We start from the raw sequence: 20,839 nt of genomic DNA on the forward strand, positions 1-20,839 counted from the left end.
TTCACCGGGACTAAGAGGCACGAACGTGTTCCAGTTTGACAATGCTTCTGTGCACAAAGCAAGGCTGATAAAGTCATGGTGTGCCAAGGTTGGTGTGGAAGAACTCAAATGTCCTGTATAGAGCCCTGACCTCAACCCCATTGGTCACTTTTGGGATGAACTGGAATGCTTGCTCCAGTTCTCCTCATCCGACATCACGGCTCAACCTCACGACTGCTCAAGTTGCAGAATTGACACAAATCCTACAGCCATGCTCCAAAATCTAGCAGAAAGCCTTCCAGAAGAGTGAAGGTTAATATAACAGCAAAAGAGAACTAAACCTACTCAAATGCATATGGGAATGATTGGTAAGGTGTCCACGTATAGTACTTTTGCCAATGTAATGTATTTCTGAAAAAGCACATTAATGAAAAAAAATATAAGATGGACCCAAAATGGGCAGCAGAAAATTTCTTGAAGTGGGCTGATTTGAAATATATAAAATAAGGAAAAGAAAATGAAATTATAAATGAGCAATGGATTAACTAATGTCACATTTATATAAACTATTCCATTATTGTGTTTCACAAATATATATCCTACTACCTCTTATTACGTTATTCATTTTTTAAATTTATATTTAAAACTATTTATGATTTATGACTCACTAAATCTGTTCACATTTAATAACCCTGTCCCATCCTACCTGTAGTTCATTTTGCTGATTTTTTGTTAGCATTATAAAAGATAAATATCATCATAAAATTATAGCATTGAGATTCATAAAATAGAGTCTTTTGTTAAAAACTAAACACAACAAAAACACCTCATCCCCACCATGTGATGCTTTCTATAAACTAGGTACTAATAAACTAATACCGTAGGTACATCATATTTAAACCACTCCCCCCTTGGATAATAATGATAGAATCTGAATTTGCAATATTAATTTACATTGAATATTTACATTGAATATTGCCTATTCTGGCTGCTGTTTACAATGTCATGTAATGTAATTTCAATTGCATTTATTTACTGCTTCTTTGAAAAATAAATTGTTTAATCTACTGTATTTTCACCATTTTCTTAAGTTCACTTGATCACACAGCTCTATAACAGACCACAAGGTGGCATCAAAACTACAGCACTTGCACTATAAGATCACTTTTAATTTACAGTGAGGGGATACAAGGAAACACACTGAGTCACTGATGTAACGGACAGTACAGCCCATTACAAATAAATGATAAACAGGGCTGTAATCATGTGTTAGACCAGTGTCCATCATCCACATACAGTATCTATACGCTGAAATGAATATGAAACCCTCTTCTGACTCTTATTAGTGTGACAGTTTGTCCATTTCTGATTGACCCAATGATTATTAAAACTAATCTTCCAAAATGTAGCGTCAACTGCTATTTGATATGAAATGAAAACATTCAAGGGAAGCACATCTAAAATACAGACAAACAATTACATCATGGTCCAGTCCAGTTGAAAAGATTATCAAAATATTTTTAACATGTTTTTCTTTTTACTGAGACATTCACTGTGATTACATCTATTGTAATATGATCCATCTGTTGTAATAGTTTTGGGAAGGACTTCATCATTCGATTGGACGTTGAAAACTCCAGGGATAAAATTCTGCCAAAGTAAGACGTATTGTCCTCATTTGGCATTTGGCAGGCATTTTTATTCAGAGAGGTGTACATGAGAGGATACAATCCAAGTGTTGAGTTTCCAGTGAACTACTGCAAGAGGACATTTCCACCAACTGAAAAACAAGTGCAAGATAACAAAGAGAGAGAGAGAGAGAGAGAGAGAGAGAGGTTTTTGTTATTGACCATATTTCAAATTTACACACAATATCTTCAGACTTTCTGATTATATACAGTAGCAGTCAAAAGTTTGGATACACCTTCTTAATTCAATGAGTTTTCTTTATTTTTATTAATTAAAAGACGCTTGGAGCGGTACGGTGGTGCAGTTGGTTGGCACTGTTGCCTCACAGCAAGAAGGTCCGGGTTCAAGCCCCGTGGCCGGCGAGGGCCTTTCTGTGCGGAGTTTGCATATTATCCCCATGTCCGCGTGGGTTTCCTCCGGGTGCTCCGGTTTCCCCCACAGTCCAAAGACATGCAGGTTAGGCTAACTGGTGACTCTAAATTGACCGTAGGTGTGAATGTGAGTGTGAATGGTTGTCTGTGTCTATGTGTCAGCCCTGCGATGACCTGGCGACTTGTCCAGGGTGTACCCCGCCTTTCGCCCATAGTCAGCTGGGATAGGCTCCAGCTTGCCTGCGACCCTGTAGAACAGGATAAGCGGCTAGAGATAATGGCTGGACAGATGGATAAAAGATGCTTTATGTCTTAAAGTAATGACGAATGTCATTTCTCTTTACTTAGTTGAATGGTTCTTAACGTAATATGGATTACTACAGTTGTGTTGCAGGGCTATTTACTGTATTTTTATTATTTCTTATTTACTGTTTGATCTCAAATGCATTAAGAAGGCAAGCAATTGCACTAATTAACTTTTGACGAGGCACCTGTTAATTGAAAAGCATTCCAGGTGACTCCCTCATGAAGCTGGTTAAGATAACGCCAGTAGTGTGTAAAGTGTCATCAAGGTAAACACTGGCTACTTTGAAGAATCTAAAGTATGAAACATATATTTTTTTAAACACTTGTTTGTCTACCACATAATTCCATACATGCTCCATATGTTAGTTCATAGTTTTGATGTCTTCTCTACAATGTAGAAAATAGTCACAATACAGAAAAACCTATGAATGATTAGGGGTGTCCAAATTATTAACTGGTACTGTATTTCCCATGATGGCCAAAAAGATCAACTTTAGTCTCATTTGGCCAGAGAATCTTCTTCCATGTGTTTGGGGAGTCTGCCACATGCTGTTGGGCAAACTCCAAACGTGTTTTCTTCAGCAACGACTTTTTTTTCTTCTGGCCACTCTTCCATAAAGCCCCACCCTGTGGAGTGTAATGGCTTAAAGTGGTCCTATAAACAGATCCTCCCATCTCCACTGTGGATCTTTGCAGCTCCTTCAATGTTCTCTTTGGTGTCTTTGTTGCATCTCTGATTAATGCCCTCCTTGCCCAGTCTGTGAGTTTTGGTGGGCGGCCTTCTCTTGTCAGGTTTGTCATGGTGCCATATTCTTTCCATTTTGCTGTAATGGATTTAATGGTGCTCCCTGGGATATTCAAAGTTTGGGATATTTTTTTATAACCCAACCCTGATCTATACTTCTCCACAACTTTGTCTCTGACCTGTTTGGAGGCTCCTTGGTTTTCATGGTGCTTGCTTAGTAGTGTTGCAGAGTCAGGGTCCTTCCAGAACAGGTTGATTTATACAGACGTCATATGACAGATCATGTGACACTTTGATTGCTCACAGGTGGGTCTTAATCAACTAACTATGTGACTTATGAAGTGAATTGGTTGGAGCAGCTCTTATTTAGGGGCTTCATACGAAAGCGGGTGAATACTTATACACACTCCAGATTTCTGGGGTTTTTTTTCATCTTACTGTTTGTGTCATAATAAAACAACAATTTTCACCTTTAAACTGGTAGGTATGTTGTGTAAATGAAATGGTGCTAACCCTCCAAAAATCCACTTTAATTCCAGCTTGTTGTGTAACAAAACAGGATAAACATCAAGGGGGATGAATACTTTTGCAAGACACCGTATTACTTAACAGAAGGAAATCCGTGCAATTAATTTTCACAGCTCTCATAGTGTGTGTCTGTGCAGCCATAAGATGTTTTTTCTTTTCTTTTCTTTCTGGTGTTACTTTCATTTCTCTGTTTCCGTTTTCCTCGTGACAGAAATACTGGATGCAGACAGAGAAGCAGTTGCTCAAGCTGTGTAATTGTTATCAGTGTAGCAGATACAGTATCTCAGATTGCTCTCTTTAGTTTAATTAGCCTCACGATGTGGTTCCCATCTTCCACTCGGTGGCTTTTACAGGTGAAAATTATCCCTGCTTTTACCTCCATCTGCCTGTATATTCCTCTAATCCTCTAATCTTTACACTGAGAATAAATTCTGATGAGTGCAGCAGGGTCCATGTCCTTAACCCTCGTTCTTTTCACTGCTTCGCACTGCACATCCTGCTGACCCAGAGCAACACACTCCTAACATTTATTTTAAAATCTTGTTATTTTCAGAGATGTTATTGATGATATTATAAACAATATTTCAGGATATTTATTAACAAAAGCCAGAGGTAATAGGCACAGACAATAAGGAGACTTTTACAAAAAAGTGATATATCATAATATCAATCATATTCACAAAGGTCAAATTGTCTTGAACATGTTGTATATCTCATCTCATCATCTCTAGCCGCTTTATCCTGTTCTACAGGGTCGCAGGCAAGCTGGAGCCTATCCCAGCTGACTGCGGGCGAAAGGCGGGGTACACCCTGGACAAGTCGCCAGGTCATCACAGGGCTGACACATAGACACAGACAACCATTCACACTCACATTCACACCTACGCTCAATTTAGAGTCACCAGTTAACCTAACCTGCATGTCTTTGGACTGTGGGGGAAACCGGAGCACCCGGAGGAAACCCACGCGGACACGGGGAGAACATGCAAACTCCGCACAGAAAGGCCCTCGCCGGCCACGGGGCTCGAACCCGGACCTTCTTGCTGTGAGGCGACAGCGCTAACCACTACACCACCATGCCGCCCCGTAATTGTTCTTGTTTATTAAAAAAAATCATTATAATTCAAACAGAAACTAAAGGTTAAAGGACTGGATAAATGTCTAATTCTCTTTTTTTTTGTATATATATAATTGTTTCCATTTTGTTAATGTATTATATTTCAATGTCTTCTTTTTTTTGTCGTTGTAATTGAGGTCTTTGTAAAAATATACATTCCAGTTAACACAGTCGTGCAAGTTACAGTAACGCTGATATATTAGGCAGCAAGAGAGCAGTCAGTTATCGAAGTTGATGTGTTGGAAGCAGGAAAAATGGGCGAGCGTAAGGATCTGAGTGACTCTGACAAGGGCCAAATTGTGATGGCTAGATGACTGGGTCTGAGCATCTCCAAAATGGTTCATCTTGTGGGGTGTTCCCGGTATGCAGTGGTTAGTACCTACAGTACCAAAAGTGGCCCAAGGAAGGACAACCGACAGGGTCATGGGTGTCGAAGGCTCATTGATTCACATGGAACACGAACGCTAGCCCATATGGTCCAATCTCACAGAAGAGCTACTGTAGCACAAACTGCTGGAAAAGTTAATGCTGGATAAAACAGAAAGATGTCATAATACTGACTATCATACAGGACTTCTTTCTGTCTTAAAAAAACATCACAGTATGAGAAGTTTGTTGACTGTATTTTGAATGAGTAAGAGTGTGATATACCTGGGACGTTTTTATTATTATTATTATTATTATTATTATTATTATCCAACTGCATGACTGCACATTCACACTTCACTATTCTGCAGTAGATAAAGTGATAAAGTGTCTTGCCACACAGGGGCAGTAGTGCTCTTCTTTAATTTAGCAACCTACAATATCTGTGTGTTCTCTAGATGGCATGCAAGGTGTGTGTGTGTGTGTGTGTGTGTGTGTGTGTGTGTGTGTGTGTGTGTGTGTGTGTGTGTATATATAAAACTTAGGTTAATATGGGACGGCCTTGGGCTGAGGTGCCCTTGAGCGAGGCACCTAACTCCCAACTGCTCCCCGGGCGCTGTTAGCATGGCTGCCCACTGCTCTGAGTATGTGTGTGTGCTCATTGCTCACGTGTGTGTGTGTGTTCACTGCTTCAGATGGGTTAAATGCAGAGAGGAATTTCACAAGTATGTGATGAATAAAGTTGTGCTTTCTTTCTTTCTTTCTTTCTTTCTTTCTTTCGACCAGTATGGCATAAAGCTACTAAATCAGATTTATTTGATATTAGATCATTTTGCATAAATTACAATGACATTACACCAGGTTTCTACTAAACATAAATTTTCATATGCACTAGATTTATTTATCCCATTCCTTTTTTCCACCCTAAGCTCCTTCTATGTGTTATCTCAATGCACTTTATGACACTGCCTATGGACACTATCTGTAGATGTTTCATATAGAACACACTGTGGATATTTAACCTCATAAATCATAATGTTAACAAGTCATAGAGTTAACCTTACTATATGATAAATAATATAAACTAAAATAAACACCCGAACCTCCTTCTCTCTCCTTCAGATGTATAGAATGTATGGAATCCAAAAGCAGGAGGATGTTGTATCGGAATCACTGTGTAATTTTGATATAGTAATAGTACATGGTAGACATAGATGGCCGTGGATTTCTGCTGCTCCTGTTTGTCCATCAGCAAGAAACTCACAATAAATACTTTTACACGATCAGTGATTAATCGGCTTATTAATGAGTGCAATAATCAATTCATTATCAGTCACTTAAAAATCATATATAAAGTCACACTGGATTCACAAATGTTTAAACAGTGGTGTATCTGATAAAAAAAAAGTGTCTTTTTGAATTTGATTTTTTGAAGTGAATATTTTAAAAAGCTGTCATATTTATTATTTATATTTAACGCAATAATATAATAAACTTGACTCTAAACTTGAAATATACACGTTGTTGGTTTCACACACTTTTCACATGTTTTTTTTTTTTTTTCCACATGATCACATATTATTCACATGATGTCACGTGTTTACATGAATTCACATGTGAAATTTTGGGGCATACTATGGTGAAATGCAGATTTTCATGTTTTTCCACATATGATCATGTTAATTACACTAAAATAAAAGCAAGAAAAAAAGCATTGTTTTTATTTTATTAGAGCTGTAATAATAAATGCAAAGTAAATTTGTTTTCATAATGTACATCAACAGAGTTCTATACATATACATTATGTCCTCCTGAGAGAAAGGCTACAGTGTGCACGAACGCTGTGTAGCTCACACACCATCACTGTACAATCAAACCAACACTATTGCAAGAGAAGCAGCGACGTGCAGCTGATTGTAGTGTTTCAAACTCGACTCGTTTGGATCAGCAGTGAAGCATAGAGACTAAGAGCTCCTTTACACCGAATCGCATTACAAACAAATTCTCAGTATATGCATTGTTAATCACCAGATTAGCTTAGGTTAAAGGGGTGCATAAATACCCAGCTTCACAACTTAATCAGCTCTTTTTCTTTCATTTATTTCAGTTGTCTTATCAGCTTTGCTCATTCTCTCTTATTTAGAAATACTGTATCATGCAGCGTGTTCAAGGTGAAGAAACTGTACAATCAAGTGTGATAAATGCTTCAGACGTCTCGCAGGACTTTACTGTGTCTCCTGTCAGATGACTGGAGGTGTCCGTGTTTCAGCTTATACACATTCTTTATAACATAATACATGTGATATTGCTATTGTTGCTTCATAGGAAAGCATGAAAAGCTTTTTAGTCATACAAATGTGATTTGTTCAGGACAATTTGATCAGTTTAACATTAAATATGAATGGACCATGACAGTGTTTTCCTTTTGAATTCAGCACTTGAGCTTTGAGAACTCATCTCATCTCATCTCATTATCTGTAGCCGCTTATCCTGTTCTACAGGGTCGCAGGCAAGCTGGAGCCCATCCCAGCTGACTACGGGCGAAAGGCGGGGTACACCCTGGACAAGTCGAACTGTGGTTGGGAAATTAATGATATTATTTTGATTTGGGTTTCTTTAAATGCTAAACTGTGTGTTTTTGGGCCTCCATTTTTATGATTGTAATTAATGATTTTTTGAACTGTTGATTTTGGACTTTGTGCTATGAAATTTTTGAACACTGTTTGCCTTGTAGCCCTGTGATGACCTGGCGACTTGTCCAGGGTGTACCGCACCTCTTGCCCATAGTCAGCTGCGATAGGCTCCAGTTTGCCTGCAACCTTGTAGAACAGGATAAGCGGCTACAGATAATGGATGGATGGATGTTTGTCTTGTTCTAGTTTGTCCTACTGGAATTAAGGTGTGAGTGCCATTTTTTGTAGGTTTGAGGTTTGTCTATGTTGGGTGAGGAAGGAAGATAGGCATATTTGTCTTTTTTTTTTAAAGAAAGTAATCTGGTTATGGCAATGTTAACCTATGTTAGTCTTCACCTGTATTAGTCTTTGATTGATTGATTGATTGATTGATTGATTGATTGATTGATTGATTGATTGATTGATTCTTCTTTTTCTCATATGTCAGACGTAGTTAACTGTTTACTGCAGATTTGTTAGCTAGCTCAGGAGAGCTACCCACGGTGGATGCTGAGGACATAGAGCAGTTCCCACCCTTCACACAGACTCACACCTATGGGCAATTTAGAGTAGCCGGTTAACCTAACCACATGTCTTTGGACTGTGGGGGAAACTGGAGCACCCAGAGGAAACCCACGCAGACATGGGGAGAACATACAAACTCCAAACAGAAAGGTCCCCGTCAGCCATGAGGTTTGAACCCAGAACCTTCTTTCTGTGAGGCAACAGTACACCACCATGCTGCCCATTGATTGATTGATTGAATTTAATTTATTTATTTATGCTTGTTTATTCAGTTGTTCATTTATTTATTTATGGTCGGATCTGAAGTTCTACCTAGTTATTACAGCACAGATCCTGTTTGTTAACGTAATATATTTGTCTTTGAATTCGTTTGCCTGACTACATTCTGAGAAACAAGGATAATAAACTATATCTTTCCATCTCACTATGACAGTATCATCACAGATATACACACTTTTATTGTGTATCTTTTACCTGGGCAGGTGCATGTAGGGTACCTTTAAACTATTACTCTTAAAGCTAATTAAAGGTACAAGAGTGGTCCTTAAACACCAGTGATGTACCTGAAATAATTTTAAATGTACATAAAATCAACCACTGAGAGAACCTGAAGTGACAGGTAAAGGTAAAGGGAATTGAGTACTGTTTATTCTGAGAGTGTTGACTGGGTCATAACGTGTATTAATATTACATTTGCTATTCTCGTGATGCTATCAGGCGACCGGGCATTTGATTTGTATGTAAAGTAAGAATATTTGATTGTTCTCAAGAATTGACATATTACATACACTCACCAGCTACTTTAATAGGAACTTGTTGTTGATTCTAAGATTCCTGTTCTTGGCTGCAGGAGTGGAACGCAATGTGGTCTTCTGCTGTTACATGCTGAGATGCTTTTCTGCTCACCACGATTGTAAAGAGTGATTATATGAGTTACTATATCCTTCCTGGCAGCTCGAACCAATCTGGCCATTTACCTCTGACCTCTCTAATCAACAAGGCATTTGTTTCCACCCACAGAACTGTCGCTCACTCACTCAGTGTTTTTTGTTTTTTTTGCACCATTCTGTGTAAACTCAAAAGACTGCTGTGTGTGAAAACCCCAGGAGATCAGCAGTTTCTGAAATACTCAAACCAGTCCATCTGGCTCAAACCGACACCCATGCCACAGTGAAAGTCATACTCTGAGATCACAATTTTTCCTATTCTGATGTTTCATGTGAACATTAACTGAAGCTCTTGATTTGTATCTGCATGATTTTATGCATTGTGCTGCTGTCAAGGGATCGGCTGATTAGAGAACTGCATCAAACAGCAGGTGGATGGGTGTGCCTAATAAAATGGCCAGTGAGTGTATGTTTAAAAACAAGTCATAAATTGCCCAAGGCGTACTTCACAATAAGGGTGTTTAAATCTCAGTATGCATACGGACAACTGGAGGATCACACACGCTATTAGCGCTAGTGAGTGAACTGTATATGACATTTTTTTCCACAGGGATCTTTGGACGGCTTCATCAATTAAGAAAATCTCCTGATGTTCGTCACGTCTGGCCCCCATCAGATCAGCATCAGAAACAATTCTGGATCAGGAGACCTTATAGAAATACAGCATGACAATACAGTATGTGGACTGGGTTTAAGGTTGATTATCTAAATACATTTATAAATGAATGAGTTCTAGACCCAAAGGTAAAAATCAATGCATGGATCAAATCAGTTGCATACAGTCAATGTACATAATCTACAGCTCTGTTTGGTTGATGCTTATTAATTAATAACTCACTGAAACACAAAGAGTTATAGTTAAGACTTACTGTGGCAATGAAGCATATAACGTACATCACAGTTTGTATGATTTGGAGTTTACATCACAGTGGCTTGCTGCTGATGCTGGAGTGACTGGATAGCCGTATGAAGTGTTGGGGGGAAAAAAGATAAATCATGTCTTGGTCCATCCATCTCAGCTGGTGGCGGCTAACCAGTGTAATAATCAGGATTATTATTTATAATTAGAGGAAGTAATGGATCACTCCTCGCTGGATGGGGGTGGGTGGGTGGGGGCTCATTAATTCACCTGGGCCTGCTGGGATCGTTTCGACGGCTCTCACTTTAAGTGCTTCATCTGTGTCATAGTCCACTGGAAGGTGTCTCTCACTCAGAATCAGCTTTAGATACAGACGTCCAATGACCTCGTCCTCCTCTTTCTTCCTTTAAGCTCTTCTTTTAAAGCTCGTTTGAACTTCATATGATTCCTCCTTGAATTTTACATTTTTAGATACGGTTTTTAGATACTTCACATGCTAGTTTTTCACTTGTAGTTCATGTACTGTATCTTTGTTTTTCTCAAATGAATCCCACAATTAGTTTACTTTCATATGACTCACAATTAAGTTATGTTTACGTGTGATTTTTGCACACGATTCATTTTCTTCACATAATTTTTTCCACATTATTCTTTTTTCAAATGAGATTTTTTTTACAAATTATCTATTATTTTCATGTTTTCCCCAAAAGATTAGGCAAAAAACGTTTTTCCCCCCACATGGTTAATAGATAGATAGATAGATAGATAGATAGATAGATAGATAGATAGATAGATAGATAGATAGATAGATAGATAGATAGATAGATAGATAGATAATGTGTGAAATGCATATGATTTTTACATAAGGAGCATGGACTATGGTTTGCTGACTTTTAGTCTGTTCCCAGGTCAGGTATAAGGGAATAGATTAAAAATTCTACCTACTACAAGTGTAGTATTGCAGAGTGTGTCATCTGGATTGACAGTAGTTGTCACACAGTTGAACTTGTTTTGTTAAAAATGAATGAGTGGATTTTAGACATATATTTTTTAAAGGTTACTGTTCATCAGTCTCTATATAATGAGTTCAGAAAGCTTCATGTTTTTGTCAACTCTAAAACGGGAGGACGTGTGATGAAAAACAAGTTCTCATGCGTTCAAATTCCTAACAGTTGGAACTACTCAACAAAACCTATGAGTCGGTATAAAAGCTAAGGTTTGAGTTAGCATTTGTACCTTTTCTTATCTTTCCATTCCTACCAAATCAAGCAAAGTCCAACCACATCACACTCTCTCATCCCGACTCCAATCAGATTCTACTGATTGTATTATCAGGTCCTATGAATTTGATCATTTGCCCGTGCACTGGCTTTCATTTGTGTTCCTGAAGCTTCATTACCCGACGTGTCAGCATGGTGGCTCTGTTGAACTGGTTGCCTTCTGACTCACACACAGAGCTAATTGGGTTTATTACTGATCATATTAACCCTGGTCCTGATTATTCAACTTCTCATTGCTTTAAATTATGAGCTTCAAATATGACCTGACTGGATGATAGTTCTAATGAACAGAGAAGTGGAAAAATAAAATAAATTAAAACAGATCTATGAGATGTTTACAGAAAGCCATACACCATGAAGAGAGTTCTAGATACTGTACCTTGAATCAATGAATCATTGTTGATTAATATGTTTATTGCTTGATGTTTTATATCTAAGTTCTCGTACTGTTTGAAACCCTGATAAGTGTACAAACCCCATTTCCAGAAAAGTTGGGATAGTTTCCAAAATGCAACAAAAACAAAAATCTGTGATTTGTTAATTCATGTGAACCTTTATTTAACTGACAAAAGTACAAAGATTTACAAAATACAATTAAGTTGGGCAGTAAAACTATTGAAAATCTTTTCTTTGTGATTTTGCCAGTTCAGTAAAGGTTTACATAAATTAACAAATCACAGATTTTTGTTTTTATTGCATTTTGGAAAATAATCCAATTTTTCTGGAAATGGGGTTAATTCTTTGGGCTGATCTTTGGGCCCTCAGCCAACATTGGATTAAATACAGATATGATTCTGTCATGGAAATTGCTGCATGGGATCAGGAACACTTCAGAAAACCACTGTCTGTGTACACAGTTTGTCACTGCATCCCAAAATGAAAGTTAAAACCATATATAAACAATATCCAGAAACACCGCTGCCTTCTCTGATGCTGAGCTCATTTACGATGGACTGAGGCAAAATAGAAAACTATCCTGTGGTCTAATGAATCAAAATTTTAAATTCTTTTTAGAAATCATGGACACTGTGTCCACTGGGCTAAAGAGGAGAGGGACCATCAGGCTTGTTATCAGTGCACAGTTCAGAAGGCAGCATCTGTGATGGTATGAGGGTGCATTAGTGCACATGGCATGGGTAGTTTGTACATCTGGGAAGGCATCATTAATGCTGAATGATATATAAATGCTTCAGAGCAACATACTGCCATCCAGACAACATCAATGTCTTAAGGGCTTCCTTCTTTCAGCAAGACAATGCCAAACTGCATTCTGCATGTATTACAACTGCATGGCTAGGTAGTAAAAGAGTCCAGGTGCTAAACTGGTCTGCCTACAGTCCAGACCTGTCTCCCACTGAAAACATTTGGTGCATTATGTCGCAAAATACAACAAAGGAGACCCTGAACGGTTGAGCAACTGAAATTTTAATGTATATCAGACAAGAATGGGACAACATTTCTCTTTCAAAACTACAGCAATTGGTCTCCTCAGTTCCCAAACATTTACATAGTGTTGTTAAAAGTAGAGGTGATGCAACACAGTGGTAAACATGCCCCTGTCCTTTTTTGAAACATGTTGATGACATCAAATTCAAAATGAGCGTATATTTTTCAAAAAACAATAAAATTTCTCAGTTTCAACATTTGATATGTTGCTGTGGGCTATTTTCGATGAAGTATAGGGTTTCTATGATTAGCAAATCATAACATTTTCTTTTTAATTACAGTTAACACAGCATCCCAACTTTTTTGGAAATGGGGTTATACATTATAGCAGTACATTACAGCATTATAAAAAGTGGTTGCCTTACCAGATGCTCTTTTCTCTTTCTTGAAGTTAATAAGATAAAAACAAACAAACAAGTTAAGTCAAGTTTAGTTTTAGAGCGCTTCTAACAACAGACATTGTCGCAAAGCAGCTTTACAGAATTTTAATGACTTTAAACATGAGCTAATTTTATTAGCTCAAACAAACAAACAAACAAACAAACAAAACAGCTGTGACTGAAAACCTAGAACGTGCAAATTCCTCTGTCCCAAAGATTTTCCTGTTTTCAGAATCATAGACTGAGTGCTAACTCCTTCGATAAATGTTAAATAAACACAAAAACCTTCAACATATAAACTGTTATAAATTTTCTTTGTTATAGCATCCTTTTATTAAAAACATGTTTATTAGTCTTATGATCATATAGAACACCAATTGTACAACGCCCGGTAAATGAGTACTACCACAGAAACAATAACATGTTAGATATAATGATGTGATTTGCCCTGCGGCGGCACGGTGGTGTAGTGGTTAGCGCTGTCGCCTCACAGCAAGAAGGTCCTGGGTTCGAGCCCCGTGGCCGGCGAGGGCCTTTCTGTGTGGAGTTTGCATGTTCTCCCCGTGTCCGCGTGGGTTTCCTCCGGGTGCTCCGGTTTCCCCCACAGTCCAAAGACATGCAGGTTAGGTTAACTGGTGACTCTAAATTGACCGTAGGTGTGAATGTGAGTGTGAATGGTTGTCTGTGTCTATGTGTCAGCCCTGTGATGACCTGGCGACTTGTCCAGGGTGTACCCCGCCTTTCGCCCGTAGTCAGCTGGGATAGGCTCCAGCTTGCCTGCGACCCTGTAGAAGGATAAAGCGGCTAGAGATAATGAGATGAGATGAGATGAGATTTGCCCTGCAGCTGGCACTACTGTCAGAGCTGCTATATAAAGAATGTGGTAGAAAATTCATCATCATCACCATCAGCATTGAGACTTTTCCTGCACTAAAGTATTACCAACACAATTTTTAACTAAGTGACAAAGTTTAAGAATAGGAAATTGAATTCTTTTTTCATATACATGGCTGATCAGCTCCTCATGTAGCAGGTGGGAAGGACAGTCTAAGATTGTTTTTATGTTGGGCAGTGTCCTCTTCTCCAACTGGACTCTGGTGTTGGAGAGGAGGACACTATCCAACATAAAAACAATCTTAGACTGTCCTTCCCACCCTCAACACGAGCAGCTAATCAGCCACAGGAGCACATTCAGTAAACGGCTGATTCTTCCACGCTGCACAACTGAGACACAGGAAATCATTCCTACCTGTTGCAGTCAGGCTGTACAATGCCACTGTATAACTGTGGTACACTGTCTTACCATGTATACTGTATCCTTAACTCAGGTGCAATTTACGTATATAGGAATCATTATATATAAAATCACTTCATTTTGCTTTTACTTAAGTTACTGAACTTATTTACATTTAGTTTATTTATTCTTTTTTCAGACGATTTTATCTTCTATTTTTAGACATGCTTACTTTTTCTCTGATTCAGGAGCTTGGTAGCAAATTTGAATTTCCCTCCGGGGATTAATAAAGTCATTCTGATTCTGATTAGTGAATATTAGTTGTATTATATGGACACGAGTGTTTTACTGGGAAATATGCCACTCGTATTTTTCACACGTGCTATATCTGGGGCATAGAGAACCAAAACCATGACATAAATCTCTATGTCACTCGTAAAGATATCAATGAATTGTTTTGATAAATTTGGGTACTCTTTGTTTGTGAATGTGTCTATGTAATAAAAAGAACATCACATGTTGACTTGAAGATATGAAATTTATCTTCTTGTGTTGAAAACTTGTATTTTTCATACAAAATACATCACGGATCTAAGTGACATATTTCCTGATATTTCACTCCAATGACATCACTCCCAGTGTTTTCCTGCTGACTAGATGTGTGTTGTCAAAATGGTGAACCAGTTCAAAATTAAAATACTTTTGATTAACTTGCTTCTTTTTTTTTTGTTGTGGATGTGTCCATATAATATAAAGAACATTATAACATTACACAGTGATGCGAAGATATTAAGTTTTTATGTTTTTTGCAGTCCAGTTTCCATCAAATCGTGCGCTCTGATTGGCTCGTGAGCGGTCCGGAATCCTACGATACGGACCCCGGTTACGGACCTTTGGTGACTCGCTCGTTCACAACAGCAACAAGCATAGTAGCAATTTTTATCAACATTTATTTTCATATTTCTCAGTATAATAACATTAATTTTACAGCATGGATAGCGATAATGACAGTGTTCACAGCAAAAGCGAGTTTTATTTTTGGAAAATTCTGAGCTGATGTAGCTTGTCAAACAGGTTTTTGATGAGCTTGTAGCAGGTTTGCTCTAAATATGGTTTCCCTTTTGGGCACTCTCATTTTCTGTTAGAATTTGGGAAAGAAAAAAATATATATTATTTACCAGCTTAAGGTTGGTCTGTATTGTGAAATACCATGACCTCGGCCTTGAAAATACTGACCTCGGCCCAGAGACCTCGGTCAGTATTTTCAAGACCTCGGTCACAGTATTTCACGATACGGACCTTGCAGCTAGTAAATAATTATTTATATTCATGTTGAAAATATTTTCACTTGTTCATTTCACTCACTTGTGAATATGTTCACCACTCGAAGATAAACTTCATATCTTTGTGCAACCATGTGATATCCTCTATATAGTGGACATATTGCATCCTACTTCGCATCTTTCATCATTATTATTTGGCAAACACTACTCCAAGGTTTTCATCCCTCATCTTTTTACTGGTTTTTCTGCTTCAATCTGATTTCCCACTTGTTTTACATAAAGTTTACATAAATGTTAAGTTGGATATGTTTGAGTTCCACCCAGTGTTTACAATAGATTGTGTTTTCTGATGTTGTGGGTATTAATATTGAATAACTCATGCAAGGGATGCTCCTGTTCTCAGTGGTCCTGCTTTATAAATGGACTTTATTAGAGGGTAAGTTCCAACATCACTGTTGCCTGAGAAAACAAAGTGATGCAAGTATGTTTCTGTCCTGGCAGGCGGCTTGTAATACTACTCGCGTGTTAACAAAAGCACAAGACTGTTCTCTGCATACCAACAATGGTGTCATGTACACACACACGGCTAGGCACCTCTGCAAGTGAAGGCTGAATTTGTCATTAGTATGCACAGGACATGGCTGCATTTAAGTGTACTGCTGTCACAAGTGTGAGAATATTTCATGCTAATCTGTTGTGAGTATGCGATTCAGATGACCAAGTAGAAAAGGAAAACAAGGGGTTATCAAGAAGATAAAGTGACACAATGGATATGCCAGGAGAAAACTGACCTTCTCTGGACCTTCTCTGACTTATCTTTAAACCTTTTAGCTCAAAGCTTGTCCTCTAGTCTAAACCCAAATAGCCACAGAGCTGACTCATGCTAACTCTGCTTGAAAGTGACAGAATAATCGGAAATATTCACCCCGTGTTATGAATAAGTCCTGCCTGTTCGAGAGGACAACAGAAAAGGTATTGTGTATTTGACCTTGTGAGCCATTTTCATTGTGAACTATTGATTTTTTGTTTGTTTTACAGTTTCTGAAGCTTTTCCTAGCCAAACATGCCCATATACTGTACTGGTGTGCTGCACGAAGAGACAGAGGACTTGTTGCACTCACATGAACCCTGTGTCTGTGCTGATATTCCAGACGAACTTGGCTTGGCCTAACCTTGTTAATATTTGGTGAAGCATATGTAATACACCATGCAATAAGAAGGTGACTGGCTGTTGAGTTCCAACCACAGAGCCACAGATCCCTGAACTGCCCCTGTCAATTACAGGCTTTCATAACATGATTACGGCAAATTAAGTGTGTGTTTCTTCATATTCAAACATCCCCAAAGTAGCCTTTCATGTGAGCAGTCGTCTGTTTGTAGTCTAATGTGGTTTTCCATGCCTGCATGTCCTAGTAGGAACATAATTGAGAGGCCTATTTTGTGTACAATTCTGCCATGTAAGGCCTCTTCATTCAGTTAGTGCTGTTATTATTGTGAAGGAACGGAAGACGGTGGACGAAGCATCAGCTCAGCTGATGTGATTAACATTTGAGCAGGCTTTGCTTTTCAAGTGACTGGTAGAGTGGCAGACATGATACCCTGCCAGATGTTCTGGCCTTTTTGTCAATTTTCCCTAAATGTTTGAGGCATTTATTGAAGTTAATGAATGTGAAAAAAGTGACAAATTGTCCACATATAGTTGATGGAAAGCCTCTAGCCCTGTTTTGTAATTTATTTTAAAAAATTAAATTAACATAAAATAGTTTTGAAAGGGAGTTTTTCTAAGAAAGAAAGAAAGAAAGAAAGAAAGAAAGAATGGCATGCTAGCATACTTGCAGTCCTACCACAACTAAAAGGTCCAAAAGCTGTCCAGAGGATACAAAATGTCTTAGAGGTAGTCATAAAGGTTTGATTTAAAAATAATGAGAGAATGTTTACAGTGGTGCTTGAAAGTTTGTGAACTCTTTAGAATAGTCGGCAAGGTCACAAAGGACCCCAGGGTAACTTCTAAGCAACTGAAGGCCTCTCTCACATTGGCTAATGTTAATGTTCATGAGTCCACCATCAGGAGAACACTGAACAACAATGGTGTGCATGGCAGGGTTGCAAGGAGAAAGCCGCTGCTTTCCAAAAAGAACATTGCTGCTCGTCTGCAGTTTGCTAAAGATCATGCGGACAAGAAGGCTATTGGAAAAATGTTTTGTGGACGGATGAGACCAAAATAGAACTTTTTGGTTTAAATGAGAAGCGTTATGTTTGGAGAAAGGAAAACACTGCATTCCAGCATAAGAACCTTATCCCATCTGTGAAACATGGTGGTGGTAGTATCATGGTTTGGGCCTGTTTTGCTGCATCTGGGCCAGGATGGCTTGCCATCATTGATGGAACAATGAATTCTGAATTATATCAGCGAATTCTAAAGGAAAATGTCAGGACATCTGTCCATGAATTGAATCTCAAGAGAAGGTGGGTCATGCAGCAAGACAACGACTCTAAGGTGGTGTTTACATTAGACCGTATCAGCGGATCATCAGATTAACGTTTTTAAAATGATTTGCGTGCACACAGCAATGCCAATACATGATTCGCGTGCATGCAGCAACGCCAATACACGGATACGCTCGGCTCCGCAGGCATCCTGCACTCCAAATCACTCCGCCCTGAACAGCGAGTGCCCTCTGGAGGGTGCGCACTCCAGCCCTGCGCAGCTCACAGAGCACGCGAGTGAAGTGCACAAGCAGTGATTCGGGACAAATAGCAGGAAGTGAAAGTCCGCGCCGTTTTTCAGCAGTCGCGTCACATGACCAACGTGGCATGACCAACGCTAGTGAATCAGGAAGGTGGATGTCACAGTGACGTTGTCCAATGACGACGTCAGCTAGAGCTCAGCACAGCGTATCCTCCTTCCTCAATGTTTACACAGCACCGGATCAGATACGTAATGGATTGAATACGTGGGCCCTGGCGGATTCAAGTTGTTCCGTCTGTGGAGTCATTTCCCGGCGTTTTAATGTGAACGGACAGTGCATCCGCGACGAAAACGAGACGGATACGGTCTAATGTAAACACCACCTAAGCACACAAGTCGTTCTACCAAAAATGGTTAAAGAAGAATAAAGTTAATGTCTTGGAATGGCCAAGTCAAAGTCCTGACCTTAATCCAATCGAAATGTTGTGGAAGGACCTGAAGCGAGCAGTTCATGTGAGGAAACCCACCAACATCCCAGAGTTGAAGCTGTTCTGTATGGAGGAACGGGCTAAAATTCCTCCAAGCCAGTGTGCAGGACTGATCAACAGTTACCGCAAACATTTAGTTGCAGTTATTGCTGCACAAGGGGGTCACACCAGATACTGAAAGCAAAGGTTCAAATAGTTTTGCCACCCACAGATATGTAGTACTGGATCATTTTCTTCAATAAATAAATGTCCAAGTATAATATTTTTGTCTCATTTGTTTAACTGGGTTCTCTTTATCTACTTTTAGGACTTGTGTGAAAATCTGATGATGTTTTAGGTCATATTTATGCAGAAATATAGAAAATTCTGAAGGGTTCACAAACTTTCAAGCACCACTGCATATCACATTCTGATTTAAATCCTCATTTTGTGTTTTCTTCTCACTAAGATATACTGTTTGACTTTCATTCTCACAATGTGAATCAATGTTCCTTCATTATCATTGTGAAATGAAATATCATTCTGCTGTAAATGATATTGATTTGTTTTCATATTTGTTTGTTCTTAATCGTAGAGGTATGCAAACTTTTTTTTTTTGCACTTCACTGACTTGACCAGGAATTTATCAGATATACAAACCTGTTGCAGTTACCATATTATAGCTAAATGAAGCTGGGCTTTAAGAAAGAGCTATATTATCTTCCATTTCAATTTTGATAAAAATGCATGTTGGACACTCAGCAAAATGTTGAAAAGGTTCGCTGGTCTGAGAATACCAACTTATCAGATTTTTTGGTCTCAACACAAGGCACTACATTTGGTAGAAACCCAACACTGCTCTACAGTGAATGCTGCTCTTCTCTACAGTGAAGCTTGGTGGAGGTAGCATTGTGTTAAGAGTTTTGCATGGCCACTTGCTTATGTCTCTGACTAATGCTCTCCTTGCTTCGTTACTGACTTTTGGTGGTCAGCCTCATCTAGGCAGGGGCATGGTTGTGCCATATTCTTTCAGTTTTTAACAAAGGATTTAATGATGTTCTGTGGGATGTTTAAAGCTTGAGATATTTATTTAATAAAGTAACCCTGACTGATACTTTCTCAGAACTTCTACCAAAACAAAGTTATGTTCTCTAATAAACTCTGGGCAGTCTAGAAGCAGGTGTAGTTATATTGAGACACTATAAGCACATGGGTGGACTTCATTGGATTAATTATATGATTTTTAATTACAACTGTTTGTACCAAAACTAATTTAGGGGTTTCAAAGGAGCAGGGTGAATACGTAAGTCATATATAAGTCCATCACAACTTTTATGTTTTCTTTGTAAATAATTTTGCAAACTATATATTTTTTTACTCTCAACAGTATTGGCAGGTATTTTGTATAGATTCTTGACATATTATTCTAGTTCAGTCAATTTTTGTTTCTGATTATAAGACTACAAATTGTGGGAAACGTCAAGGAGATGAATACTTATGCAACCACATCAATGTCCAAAAAACAGTCAAAGTCCCTCTCATGCCAGAATCTGGTCTTCCCAGGTAGTCTCCTGTCCCAGTATTAAATAACTCTTTAAGGCATCGAAACTCCAAAACGGGCTATCGAAACAGAGATCAGTGCCGCACCGATCTCCGTTTCGATAGCCCTTGGCCTCTCGCCTGCACAGCTAGGGGGGTGAGTCCTCTGGTAACCGTGAAAGTTTGACTCCCTACTCACATCTGTATTGCAGCATGCCTTGCCAGATGGTAGTAGGTACCATTTTTATGATGGTCTTTGGTATGACCTGCCCATGAGTAGAACTCGCGATCTCCCGGTCGAGTGGTGGACATGCTAACCACTAGGCCAACTCACGATTATCAACATCCAAGTTTGGTGGTGGTATAAATAAATAAATAAATAAATAAATAAAAAAGTTGATTTACTGTAATATTATT

Source organism: Neoarius graeffei, chromosome 17 (genome assembly GCF_027579695.1).
Source record: "Neoarius graeffei isolate fNeoGra1 chromosome 17, fNeoGra1.pri, whole genome shotgun sequence".
In the NCBI taxonomy this organism is placed as follows: Eukaryota; Metazoa; Chordata; class Actinopteri; order Siluriformes; family Ariidae; genus Neoarius; species Neoarius graeffei.